This window comes from Aegilops tauschii, chromosome 6, assembly GCF_002575655.3.
Source record: "Aegilops tauschii subsp. strangulata cultivar AL8/78 chromosome 6, Aet v6.0, whole genome shotgun sequence".
Taxonomy (NCBI): domain Eukaryota; kingdom Viridiplantae; phylum Streptophyta; class Magnoliopsida; order Poales; family Poaceae; genus Aegilops; species Aegilops tauschii.
Window position 1 is genome coordinate 302,663,916 of NC_053040.3, and position 15,225 is coordinate 302,679,140.

Genomic DNA, 15,225 nt, shown 5'->3' on the forward strand with positions numbered 1-15,225 from the left:
ATTGGCCATTGTGGGAAGGGCGGTCATCCGGATACGCCATAAGGATGCGAAGAGGCGTTCCTATCAGCAAGGACTAGTTGTTCCACCAATAGCTCATGTAAGAAAACTAAGTGTGCTCAGGCTGGAGCAGCCATCAGATGGGTGACTGGATGGAAAGTTGTGTTGATGTTAAAGTAACTGATAGGATGGGTCATTTCGGTCAAATGACTGAAATGACCCATTCCCTCAGCTAATTTAACCTCGAGGTCCTTGTTTCTTATTTTTTTTATTTTTTAACACAAGTTAAAGAAGGTCTACCGCATTACTTTTTGACAATGTGCGATAGGTATGCATACAGTTGATCCATCCGACCTGCTTGTGATGGAATATGCCATGTGTGTTGTGGGCAAACGCTTGCTAGTATTCAACCGTTTCGGATTGATGAATTCATCACCGACGGATTCCATAGTGTGGTCCGTGTTCGTCTGATCGTCATCTACTTCTTGTGCTAGCTCGATGTTCCTTCTATGCTAAGTTTCCATTAATTGATGGCGTTTTATGAACACACCACTGTTTCCCGCCATTTCCTCACCTATTTCCCGCCACCCTGCTATACTGCGCATAGGCGGCGCGCGACGCACGGAGGCGACAAGCGCAGCCTATAGCACATCCACCTTTTCCAAGCATGCCATCCCACGAAAGCGCCGCCTCTGCCATCAACCTCGTCGACGAGGAAAACGAGCTGGCGCCACCGCCCGTCGAGGCCGAGGCGCTCCCCGGCAACGCGATGGACGACGTCGTGATGCGCGTCATCGCCAGGGTTGAGCAGACCTTTGGCGCATGGCGCTTGAGCGCCACGGATCAAGATAGGCATGCCAACGCCGACAGGCTGCAGCTCGCTGCACAACATGATCGATGGCGCGCCGCAGAGCAAGCTAGGCGCGTCCGCACTGATAGGCTGCGGCTCACCGCGCGGCGAGACCGTTGGAGCGTCGCAGAGCGAAAGGCGCGGTGCACCGCACAGCAAGAGCGGATCCATCGGCGCTTGCCTGCTGTCGACACGACGTCGCAGCTAGGTACATGTCCCGTCAGTACCCCCATTCCTCGCCAGGAATGGGAAGAGGCCCTCAGCATCGTACTTGCACTAGAGGCCGGCCGCGCCGTACTTGCACCGGACGCCCGCCGCGCCGTTCGCATGGGTGGCGCTGTTCGCCTTGTCCGCGGCCCGCTGGATGCCAACGCGCTGGTCTGTAAGCTCGACCGCCTCCTTGGCACAGGTGTCCACCTGGTCCCAGTAGAGGAACATTGCCGTCGCATCCTCGAGCTGGTGATCTCCGATGAAATAGCCAACTTGGAGCTCGAGATCGCGCTCCAGATGTACCGCGAGCGTGTTGACCGCTTGGACGAACGCCTTCACGAGTTCAGGCAAAGCCAAGAGCTACCGTAGGCAAGGGTTGCTGGTCATGGTCTCATGGACGCGTTTTATTTTGAAAAGTCGTTTCGACGTGGATAGCTATGTATTCACAACAATCATAGTATTGCTCTGTTTATCGCTCAGTTTCAGTGTGTGTACTCTGTTTTCCATTCTTATATGTTCTGTTTCAATGTGTGTATATACGCTTTCCATTCTGTATATGTGGATGATAACAACTAGATTCAAATCAGTATACAAAACAGATAGAAAATGGAATTCATTATATATATATATAATATCATCACATATACGTGATGATACTTAACTACTAGGTACAATGCATAAAATTGAAAATGAACAATACTAAAACTAATAATCCCTCCTGGGGCCAGTATTCCGGCAGCCGCTCGCCAGCAGCTCCCTGGTGCGCGGCGTCTTCCCAGTGCAGAGGCAGTACTCCGACTCCTCCGCGTTGCAGCGCTTGATGTACCGATCTGCCTCTTGCTGGCGGACGCGTGCGGCCGATCTTGCCATTTCGTTGGGCGCCCACTGGAGCTCCTCGTCGGTGGCACGCTGGAGCTTATCGTCCCACCTCCACGCAGCGACGAGGTGCCTAGCGCCTATGACCTTCCTCGCGAAGGACCCGTCTTCATACACCTCCTCGGCATGATGACGCGCCCGCCCCCAAAGCTCCGCCGCCTCCTTTTTCCAGGCGGCATCACGGGCTTCAGAGGCCGCCTGGTACCTGGCTTCCTCCTCCGCCATCTCCTTCTTGAACGCCACTTGCCTAGCTTTCTCAGCCGGCGGCAGCGACTTCCACAGACAAAGATTGTACTGGCCCCAAAACCAATCCAAAGTTGGGGGGTCCGGTACAACCTTGTCAGGCGGAGCATAGGGGTCCTCGTTGCTGCTAATCGAGTGAGCGTCCTCAGGGGGCGGCAACTCCTCGTCGGCGCGTGGGCAGGCCGGCGGCGCCATGGCAGAGATTTGAGAGAGAGAGAGAGAGAGAGAGAGAGAGAGAGAAAGGGCGAGCGAGGGGAGGATGTAGATGAGAATGCAGGCGGGACGACGTGAGCAAGGTAGTATTTATTGGCGGACGGAATCTAGATCAACGGGGACAGTACACACGCCGGTTGCCGGAATTTACGAGAACTGTATTTTGAATTACACACGATTCCCGCAGCAAAATCCATGTGTGAACATAATAGCTGACGGTTTCCAATACAGAACCATGTCTGACTAATGATCCCCGCCAATCACCTACCAAACCTCGAGCCGCGAGATAGAGTGCCAATCGTGTGGGGGCCGGTTGTCTTGCTAGATCTTTACATTTTCTTTTTTGAACACCAGATATTTACATCGTCTGATGATTTTTTAACTCGCACACAAGTACACAAAAATATGATTTTTCAAACCGTTTTGGTTAGGCGTTACATGTAGATGTAGTTCAAATTTGAATTACGGTCATTAAATGGTTAGAAAATCACTTAAATGTCTTTAAAAGGTCAAATGACCCCTGAAATTTTCCAAATTTTCACATGACAGTTGTATTAGTGCACGTTAAACGTAGAAAAAAATTTGAAGGCCGTAAGAGGAAGCTAACTCCCGTCCATCATCAAACATGCATTGTTCCCTCTCAGAACCACGGACCTTCTAGTGAGTTGCTCCGGTTTGTGAGGGGTGTGTGTCCAAACTTTCGTCAAACAGGCCAATTTTTTTACCACATCATCTTGCTGGCATGACATTAAATCAAGCAAGGTTTCATGTTTTTCTGATCATTTTCTAATTTTTTGGAATTAAAATGCCATGGCATGCACTCCATGCATGTGCCCATGCCTTGAGACCAATATGTTTCAAAATTCCTTCTAATTTACTGCACATGGAATTAACTCGCACACAAGTACACAAAAATATGATTTTTCAAATCGTTATGGTTAGGCGTTGCATGTAGATGTAGTTCAAAATTGAATTACGGTCATTAAATGGTTAGAAAATCACTTAAATGTCTTAAAATGTCAAATGACCCCTGAAATTTTCCATTTTTTCACATGACAGTTGTATTAGTGCACGTTAAACTTATGAAAAAATGTGAAGGCCGTAAGAGGAAGCTATCTCCCGTCCATCATCAAACATGCATTGTTCCCTCTCTGAACCACGAACCTTCTAGTGAGTTGCTCCGGTTTGTGAGGGGTGTGTGTCCAAACTTTCGTCAAACAGGCCAATTTTTTTACCACATCATCTTGCTGGCATGACATTAAATCAAGCAAGGTTTCATGTTTTCTGATCATTTTCTAATTTTTTGGAATTAAAATGCCATGGCATGCACTCCATGCATGTGCCCATGCCTTGAGACCAATATGTTTGAAAATTCCTTCTAATTTACTGCACATGGAATTAACTCGCACAAAAGTACACAAAAATATGATTTTTAAACCGTTATGGTTAGGCGTTGCATGTAGATGTAGTTCAAATTTTAATTACGATCATTAAATGGTTAGAAAATCACTTAAATGTCTTTAAAAGGTCAAATGACCCCAGAAATTTTCCAAAATTTCACATGACAGTTGTATTAGTGCACGTTAAACATAGAAAAAAAATGGAGGTCGTAAGAGGAAGCTATCTCCCGTTCGTCATCAAACATGCATTGTTCCCTCTCGGAACCACGAACCTTCTAGCGAGTTTCTCCGGTTTGTGAGGGGTGTGTGTCCAAATGTTCGTCAAACATGCCAGTTTCTTTACCACATCATCTTGGTGGCATGACATTGCATCAACCATGGTTTCATGTTTTTCTGATCATTTTTTATTTCTTGGAATTAAAATGCCATGGCATGCACTCCAAGCATGTGCCCATGCCATGAGACCAATATGTTTGAAAATTCCTTCTAATTTAGTGCACATGGAATCAACTCGCACACAAGTACACAAAAATATGATTTTTCAAACCGTTATGGTTAGGCGTTGCATGTAGATGTAGTTGAAATTTTAATTACAGTCATTAAATGGTTAGAAAATCACTTAAATGTCTTTAAAAGGTCAAATGAACCCAGAAATTTTCCAAATTTTCACATGACAGTTGTATTAATGCACGTTAAACGTAGGAAACAATTTGAAGGCCGTAAGAGGAAGTTATCTCCCGTTCATCATCAAACATGCATTGTTCCCTCTCGGAACCACGAACCTTCTAGCGAGTTGCTCCGGTTTGTGAGGGCTGTGTGTCCAAACGTTCATCAAACATGCCAATTTCTTTTCCACATTATCTTGGTGGCATGACATTACATCAACCAAGGTTTCATGTTTTTCTGATCATTTTTTGGAATTAAAATGCCATGGCACTCCATTCATGTGCCCATGCCTTGAGACCAATATGCTTGAAAATTCCTTCTAATTTACTGCACATGGAATTAACTCGCACACAAGGACGCAAAAATATGATTTTTCAAACCGTTATGGATAGGCGTTGCATGTAGATGTAGTTCAAATTTGAATTACGGTCATTAAATGGTTATAAAATCACTTAAATGTCTTTAAAAGGTTAAATGACCCCTGAAATTTTCCAAATTTTCACATGACAGTTGTATTAGTGCATGTTAAACGTAGGAAAAAAATTTGAAGGCCGTAAAAGGAAGCTATCTCCCGTCCATTATCAAACATGCATTGTTCCCTCTCGGAACCACGAACCTTCTAGTGAGTTGCTCCGGTTTGTGAGGGTGTGTGTCCAAACTTTCGTCAAACAGGCCAATTTTTTACCACATCATCTTGCTGGCATGACATTAAATCAAGCTAGGTTTCATGTTTTTCTGATCATTTTCTAATTTTTTGGAATTAAAATGCCATGGCATGCACTCCATGCATGTGCCCATGCCTTGAGACCAATATGTTTGAAAATTCCTTCTAATTTACAGCACATGGAATTAACTCGCACACAAGTACACAAAAATATGATTTTTCATACCGTTATGGTTAGGCGTTGCATGTAGATATAGTTCAAAATTGAATTACGGTCATTAAATGGTTAGAAAATCAATTAAATGTCTTTAAAAGGTCAAATGACCCCTGAAATTTTCCATTTTTTCACATGACAGTTGTATTAGTGCATGTTAAACGTAGGAAAAAATTCGAAGGCCGTAAGAGGAAGCTATCTCCCGTCCATCATCAAACATGCATTGTTCCCTCTTGGAACCACAAACCTTCTAGCGAGTTGCTCCGGTTTGTGAGGGGTGTGTGTCCAAACTTTCGTCAAACAGGCCATTTTTTTACCACATCATCTTGGTGGCATGGCTTTAAATCAAGCAAGGTTTCATGTTTTTCTGATCATTTTCTAATTTTTCGGAATTAAAATGCCATGGCATGCACTCCATACATGTGCCCATGCCTTGAGACCAATATGTTTGAAAATTCCTTCTAATTTACTGCACATGGAATTAACTCGCACACAAGTACACAAAAATATGATTTTTCAAACCGTTATGGTTAGGCGTTGCATGTAGATGTAGTTCAAATTTGAATTACGGTCATTAAATGGTTAGAAAATCACTTAAATGTCTTTAAAAGGTCAAATGACCCATGAAATTTTCCATTTTTTCACATGACAGTTGTATTAGTGCACGTTAAACTTATGAAAAAATTTCAAGGCCGTAAGAGGAAGCTATCTCCCGTCCATCATCAAACATGCATTGTTCCCTCTCGGAACCACGAATCTTCTAGTGAGTTGCTCCGGTTTGTGAGGGGTGTGTGACCAAACTTTCGTCAAACAGGCCAATTTTTTTACCACATCATCTTGCTGGCATGACATTAAATCAACCTAGGTTTCATGTTTTTCTGATCATTTTCTAATTTTTTGGAATTAAAATGCCATGGCATGCACTCCATGCATGTGCCCATGCCTTGAGACCAATATGTTTGAAAATTCCTTCTAATTTACTGCACATGGAATTAACTCGCACACAAGTACACAAAAATATGATTTTTCAAATCGTTATGGTTAGGCGTTGCATGTAGATGTAGTTCAAATTTGAATTACGGTCATTAAATGGTTAGAAAATCACTTAAATGTCTTTAAAAGGTCAAATGACCCATGAAATTTTCCATTTTTTCACATGACAGTTGTATTAGTGCACGTTAAACTTATGAAAAAATTTCAAGGCCGTAAGAGGAAGCTATCTCCCGTCCATCATCAAACATGCATTGTTCCCTCTCGGAACCACGAATCTTCTAGTGAGTTGCTCCGGTTTGTGAGGGGTGTGTGACCAAACTTTCGTCAAACAGGCCAATTTTTTTACCACATCATCTTGCTGGCATGACATTAAATCAACCTAGGTTTCATGTTTTTCTGATCATTTTCTAATTTTTTGGAATTAAAATGCCATGGCATGCACTCCATGCATGTGCCCATGCCTTGAGACTAATATGTTTGAAAATTCCTTCTAATTTACTGCACATGGAATTAACTCGCACACAAGTACACAAAAATATGATTTTTCATACCGTTATGGTTAGGCGTCGCATGTAGATATAGTTCAAATTTGAATTACGGTCATTAAATGGTTAGAAAATCAATTAAATGTCTTTAAAAGGTCAAATGACCCCTGAAATTTTCCAAATTTTCACATGACAGTTGTATTAGTGCACGTTAAACGTAGGAAAAAATTCGAAGGCCGTAAGAGGAAGCTATCTCCCGTCCATCATCAAACATGCATTGTTCCCTCTTGGAACCACAAACCTTCTAGCGAGTTGCTCCGGTTTGTGAGGGGTGTGTGTCCAAACTTTCGTCAAACAGGCCAATTTTTTTACCACATCATCTTGCTGGCATGACATTAAATCAAGCTAGGTTTCATGTTTTTCTGATCATTTTCTTGTTTTTCGAAATTAAAATGCCATGGCATGCACTCCATGCATGTGCCCATGCCTTGAGACCAATATGTTTGAAAATTCCTTCTAATTTACTGCACATGGAATTAACTCGCACACAAGTACACAAAAATATGATTTTTCAAATCGTTATGGTTAGGCGTTGCATGTAGATGTAGTTCAAATTTGAATTACGGTCATTAAATGGTTAGAAAATCACTTAAATGTCTTTAAAAGGCCAAATGACCCCTGAAATTTTCCAAATTTTCACATGACAGTTGTATTAGTGCACGTTAAACATAGAAAAAAATTGGAGGTCGTAAGAGGAAGCTATCTCCCGTTCGTCATCAAACATGCATTGTTCCCTCTCGGAACCACGAACCTTCTAGCGAGTTTCTCCAGTTTGTGAGGGGTGTGTGTCCAAACGTTCGTCAAACATGCCAGTTTCTTTACCACATCATCTTGGTGGCATGACATTGCATCAACCATGGTTTCATGTTTTTCTGATCATTTTTTTAATTCTTGGAATTAAAATGCCATGGCTTGCACTCCAAGCATGTAACCATGCCTTGAGACCAATATGTTTGAAAATTCCTTCTAATTTACTGCACATGGAATCAACTCGCACACAAGTACACAAAAATATGATTTTTCAAACCGTTATGGTTAGGCGTTGCATGTAGATGTAGTTCAAATTTGAATTACAGTCATTAAATGGTTAGAAAATCACTTAAATGTCTTTAAAGGTCAAATGAACCCAGAAAGTTTCCAAATTTTCACATGACAGTTGTATTAATGCACGTTAAACGTAGGAAACAATTTGAAGGCCGTAAGAGGAAGTTATCTCCCGTTCATCATCAAACATGCATTGTTCCCTCTCGGAACCACGAACCTTCTAGCGAGTTGCTCCGGTTTGTGAGGGCTGTGTGTCCAAACGTTCATCAAACATGCCAATTTCTTTTCCACATTATCTTGGTGGCATGACATTACATCAACCAAGGTTTCATGTTTTTCTGATCATTTTTTTCATTTTTTGGAATTAAAATGCCATGGCACTCCATTCATGTGCCCATGCCTTGAGACCAATATGCTTGAAAATTCCTTCTAATTTACTGCACATGGATTTAAGTCGCACACAAGGACACAAAAATATGATTTTTCAAACCGTTATTGATAGGCGTTGCATGTAGATGTAGTTCAAATTTGAATTACGGTCATTAAATGGTTATAAAATCACTTAAATGTCTTTAAAAGGTTAAATGACCCCTGAAATTTTCCAAATTTTCACATGACAGTTGTATTAGTGCATGTTAAACGTAGGAAAAAAATTTGAAGGCCGTAAAAGGAAGCTATCTCCCGTCCATTATCAAACATGCATTGTTCCCTCTCGGAACCACGAACCTTCTAGTGAGTTGCTCCGGTTTGTGAGGGGTGTGTGTCCAAACTTTCGTCAAACAGGCCAATTTTTTACCACATCATCTTGCTAGCATGACATTAAATCAAGCAAGGTTTCATGTTTTTCTGATCATTTTCTAATTTTTCGGAATTAAAATGCCATGGCATGCACTCCATGCATGTGCCCATGCCTTGAGACCAATATGTTTGAAAATTCCTTCTAATTTACTGCACATGGAATTAACTCGCACACAAGTACACAAAAATATCATTTTTCATACCGTTATGGTTAGGCGTTGCATGTAGATCTAGTTCAAATTTGAATTACGGTCATGAAATGGTTAGAAAATCACTTAAATGTCTTTAAAAGGTCAAATGATCCCTGAAATTTTCCATTTTTTCACATGACAGTTGTATTAGTGCACGTTAAACGTATGAAAAAAAATTGAAGGCCGTAAGAGGAAGCGATCTCCCGTCCATCATCAAACATGCATTGTTCCCTCTCGGAACCACGAACCTTCTAGTGAGTTGCTCCGGTTTGTGAGGGGTGTGTGTCCAATTTTTCGTCAAACAGGCCAATTTTTTACCACATCATCTTGGTGGCATGACTTTAAATCAAGCAAGGTTTCATGTTTTTCTGATCATTTTCTTGTTTTTCGAAATTAAAATGCCATGGCATGCACTCCATACATGTGCCCATGCCTTGAGACTAATATGTTTGAAAATTCCTTCTAATTTTTTGCACATGGAATGAACTCGCACACAAGTACACAAAAATATGATTTTTCATACCGTTATGGTTAGGCGTTGCATGTATATGTAGTTCAAATTTGAATTACGGTCATTAAATGGTTAGAAAATCACTTAAATGTCTTTAAAAGGTCAAATGACCCCTGAAATTTTCCAAATTTTCACATGACAGTTGTATTAGTGCATGTTAAACGTAGGAAAAAAAATTGAAGGCCGTAAGAGGAAGCTATCTCCCGTCCATTATCAAACATGCATTGTTCCCTCTCGGAACCACGAACCTTCTAGTGAGTTGCTCCGGTTTGTGAGTGGTGTGTGTCCAAACTTTCGTCAAACAGGCCAATTTTTTACCACATCATCTTGGTGGCATGACATTAAATCAAGCAAGGTTTCATGTTTTTCTGATAATTTTCTAATTTTTTGGAATTAAAATGCCATGCCATGCACTCCATGCATGTGCCCATGCCTTGAGACCAATATGTTTGAAAATTCCTACTAATTTACTGCACATGGAATTAACTCGCACACAGGTACACAAAAATATGATTTTTCATGCCGTTATGGTTAGGCGTCGCATGTAGATATAGTTCAAATTTGAATTACGGTCATTAAATGGTTTGAAAATCAATTAAATGTCTTTAAAAGGTCAAATGACCCCTGAAATTTTCCAAATTTTCACATGACAGTTGTATTAGTGAACGTTAAACGTAGGAAAAAATTTGAAGGCCGTAAGAGGAAACTATCTCCCGTCCATCATCAAACATGCATTGTTCCCTCTTGGAACCACAAACCTTCTAGCGAGTTGCTCCGGTTTGTGAGGGGTGTATGTCCAAACGTTCGTCAAACATGCCAATTTGTTTACCACATCATCTTGGTGGCATGACATTACATCAACCAAGTTTTCATGTTTTTCTGATCATTTTTTTATTTTTTGGAATTAAAATGACATGGCACTCCATGCATGTGCCCATGCCTTGAGACCAATATGTTTGAAAATTCCTTCTAATTTACTGCACATGGAATTAACTCGCACACAAGTACACAAAAATATGATTTTTCAAATCCTTATGGTTAGGCGTTGCATGTAGATATAGTTTGAATTTGAATTACGGTCATTAAATGGTTAGAAAATTACTTAAATGTCTTTAAAAGTTCAAATGACCCCTGAAATTTTCCATTTTTTCACATGACAGTTGTATTAGTGCACGTTAAACTTATGAAAAAATTTGAAGGCCGTAAGAGGAAGCTATCTCCCGTCCATCATCAAACATGCATTCTTCCCTCTCGGAACCACGAAACTTTAGTGAGTTGCTCCGGTTTGTGAGGGGTGTGTGTCCAAACTTTCGTCAAACAGGCCAATTTTTTACCACATCATCTTGGTGGCATGACTTTAAATCAAGCAAGGTTTCATGTTTTTCTGATCATTTTCAAATTTTTCGGAATTAAAATGCCATGGCATGCACTCCATGCATGTGCCCATGCCTTGAGACCAATATGTTTGAAAATTCCTTCTAATTTACTGCACATGGAATTAACTCGCACACAAGTACACAAAAATATGATTTTTCATACCGTTATGGTTAGGCGTTGCAAGTAGATGTAGTTCAAATTTGAATTACGGTCATTAAATGGTTATAAAATCACTTAAATGTATTTAAAAGGTCAAATGACCCCTGAAATTTTCCATTTTTTCACATGACAGTTGTATTAGTGCACGTTAAACGTATGAAAAAATGTGAAGGCCGTAAGAGGAAGCGATCTCCCGTCCATCATCAAACATGCATTATTCCCTCTCGGAACCACGAACTTTCTAGTGAGTTGCTCCCGTTTGTGAGGGGTGTGTGTCCAAACTTTCGTCAAACAGGCCAATTTTTTACCACATCATCTTGGTGGCATGACTTTAAATCAAGCAAGGTTTCACGTTTTTCTGATCATTTTCTAATTTTTCGGAATTAAAATGCCATGGCATGCACTCCATACATGTGCCCATGCCTTGAGACCAATATGTTTGAAAATTCCTTCTAATTTACTGCACATGGAATTAACTCGCACACAAATACACAAAAATATGATTTTTCATACCGTTATGGTTAGGCGTTGCATGTAGATGTAGTTCAAATTTGAATTACGGTCATTAAATGGTTAGAAAATCACTTAAATGTGTTTAAAAGGTCAAATGACCCCAGAAATTTTCCAAAATTTCACATGACAGTTGTATTAGTGCATGTTAAACATAGAAAACAATTTGAAGGCCGTAAGAGGAAGCTATCTCAAGTTCGTCATCAAACATGCATTGTTCCCTCTCGGAACCATGAACCTTCTAGCGAGTTGCTCCGGTTTGTGAGGGGTGTGTGTCCAAACGTTCGTCAAACATGCCAGTTTCTTTACCACATCATCAAGGTGGCATGACATTGCATCAACCATGGTTTTGATGTTTTTCTGGTCATTTTTTTATTTCTTGGAATTAAAATGCCATGGCATGCACTCCATGCATCTGCCCATGCCTTGAGACCAATATGTTTGAAAATTCCTTCTAATTTACTGCACATGGAATTAACTCGCACACAAGTACACAAAAATATGATTTTTCTAACCGTTATGGTTAGGCGTTGCATGTAGATGTAGTTCAAATTTGAATTATAGTCACTAAATTGTTAGAAAATCACTTCAATGTCTTTAAAAGGTCAAATGACCCCTGAAATTTTCCAAATTTTCACATGACAGTTGTATTAGTGGACGTTAAACGTAGGAAAAAATTTGAAGGCCGTAAGAGGAAGCTATCTCCCGTCCATCATCAAACATGCATTGTTCCCTCTTGGAACCACAAACCTTCTAGCGAGTTGCTCCGGTTTGTGAGGGGTGTGTGTCCAAACGTTCGTCAAACATGCCACCTTGTTTACCACATCATCTTGGTGAAATGACATTACATCAACCATGGTTTCATGTTTTTCTGATCATTTTTTTATTTTTTTGCAATTAAAATGACATGGCACTCCATGCATGTGCCCATGCCTTGAGACCAATATGTTTGAAAATTCCTTCTAATTTACTGCACATGGAATTAACTCGCACACAAGTACACAAAAATATGATTTTTCAAATCGTTATGGTTAGGCGTTGCATGTAGATGTAGTTTAAATTTGAATTACGGTCATTAAATGGTTAGAAAATCACTTAAGTGTCTTTAAAAGGTCAAATGACCCCTGAAATTTTCCATTTTTTCACATGACAGTTGTATTAGTGCACGTTAAACTTATGAAAAAAATTGAAGGCCGTAAGAGGAAGCTATCTCCCGTCCATCATCAAACATGGATTGTTCCCTCTCGGAACCACGAACCTTTAATGAGTTGCTCCGGTTTGTGAGGGGTGTGTGTCCAAACTTTCGTCAAACAGGCCAATTTTTTACCACATCATCTTGGTGGCATGACTTTAAATCAAGCAAGGTTTCATGTTTTTCTGATCATATTCAAAATTTTCGGAATTAAAATGCCATGGCATGCACTCCATGCATGTGCCCGTGCCTTGAGACCAATATGTTTGAAAATTCCTTCTAATTTACTGCACATGGAATTAACTCGCACACAAGTACACAAAAATATGATTTTACATACCGTTATGGTTAGGTGTTGCATGTAGATGTAGTTCAAATTTGAATTACGGTCATTAAATGGTTAGAAAATCAATTAAATGTCTTCAAAAGGTCAAATGACCCCTGAAATTTTCCATTTTTTCACATGACAGTTGTATTAGTGCACGTTAAACGTATGAAAAAATTTGAAGGCCGTAAGAGGAAGCGATCTCCCGTCCATCATCAAACATGCATTGTTCCCTCTCGGAACCACGAACCTTCTAGTGAGTTGCTCCGGTTTGTGAGGGGTGTGTGTCCAAACTTTCGTCAAACAGGCCAATTTTTTACCACATCATCTTGGTGGCATGACTTTAAATCAAGCAAGGTTTCATGTTTTTCTGATCATTTTCTAATTTTTCGGAATTAAAATGCCATGGCATGCACTCCATACATGTGCCCATGCCTTGAGACCAATATGTTTGAAAATTCCTTATAATTTACTGCACATGGAATTAACTCGCACACGAATACACAAAAATATGATTTTTTTTCATACCGTTATGGTTAGGCGTTGCATGTAGATGTAGTTCAAATTTGAATTACGGTCCTTAAATGGTTAGAAAATCACTTGAATGTCTTTAAAAGGTCAAATGACCCCAGAAATTTTCCAAAATTTCACATGACGGTTGTATTAGTGCACGTTAAACATAGAAAACAATTTGAAGGCCGTAAGAGGAAGCTATCTCATGTTCGTCATCAAACATGCATTGTTCCCTCTCGGAACCATGAACCTTCTAGCGAGTTGCTCCGGTTTGTGAGGGGTGTGTGTCCAAACGTTCGTCAAACATGCCAGTTTCTTTACCACATCATCTTGGTGGCATGACATTGCATCAACCATGGTTTTGATGTTTTTCTGGTCATTTTTTTATTTCTTGGAATTAAAATGCCATGGCATGCACTCCATGCATGTGCCCATGCCTTGAGACCAATATGTTTGAAAATTCCTTCTAATTTACTACACATGGAATTAACTCACACACAAGTACACAAAAATATGATTTTTCAAACCGTTATGGTTAGGCGTTGCATGTAGATGTAGTTCAAATTTGAATTATAGTCATTAAATGGTTAGAAAATCACTTAAATGTCTTTAAAAGGTCAAATGAACCCAGAAATTTTCCAATTTTTCAAATGACAGTTGTATTAGTGCGCGTTAAACGTAGGAAAAAAATTTGAATGCCGTAAGAGGAAGTTATCTCCCGTTCATCATCAAACATGCATTGTTCCCTCTCGGAACCACGAACCTTCAAGCGAGTTGCTCCGGTTTGTTAGGGTTGTGTGTCCAAACATTCATCGAACATGCCAATTTCTTTACCACATCATCTTGTTGGCATGACATTACATCAACCAAGGTTTCATGTTTTTCTGATAATTTTTTCATTTTTTGGAATTGAAATGCCATGGCACTCCATGCATGTGCCCATGCCTTGAGACCAATATGTTTGAAAATTCCTTCTAATTTACTGCACGTGGAATTAACTCGCACACAAGTACACAAAAATATGATTTTTCAAACCGTTATGGTTAGGCATTGCATGTAGATGTAGTTCAAATTTTAATTACGTTCATTAAATGGTTATAAAATCACTTGAATGTCAAATGACCCCTGAAATTTTCCAAATTTTCACATGAAAGTTGTATTAGTGCACGTTAAACGTAGGAAAAAATTTGAAGGCTGTAAGAGGAAGCTATCTCCCGTCCATCATCAAACATGGATTGTTCCCTCTCGGAACCACGAACCTTCTAGTGAGTTGCTCCGGTTTGTGAGGGGTGTGTGTCCAAACTTTCGTCAAACAGGACATTTTTTTTACCACATCATCTTGGTGGCATGGCATTAAATCAATTAAGGTTTCATGTTTTTCTGATCATTTTCTAATTTTTTTGAATTAAAATGCCATGGCATGCACTCCATGCATGTGCCCATGCCTTGAGACCAATATGTTTGAAAATTCCTTCTAATTTACTGCACATAGAATTAACTCGCACACTAGTACACAAAAATATGATTTTTCATACCGTTATGGTTAGGCGTTGCATGTAGATGTAGTTCAAATTTGAATTACGGTCATTAAATGGTTAGAAAATCACTTAAATGTCTTGAAAAGGTCAAATGACCCCTGAAATTTTCCAAATTTTCACATGATAGTTGTATTAGTGCACGTTAAATGTAGGAAAAAATTTGAAGGCCGTAAGAGGAAGCTATCTCCCGTCCATC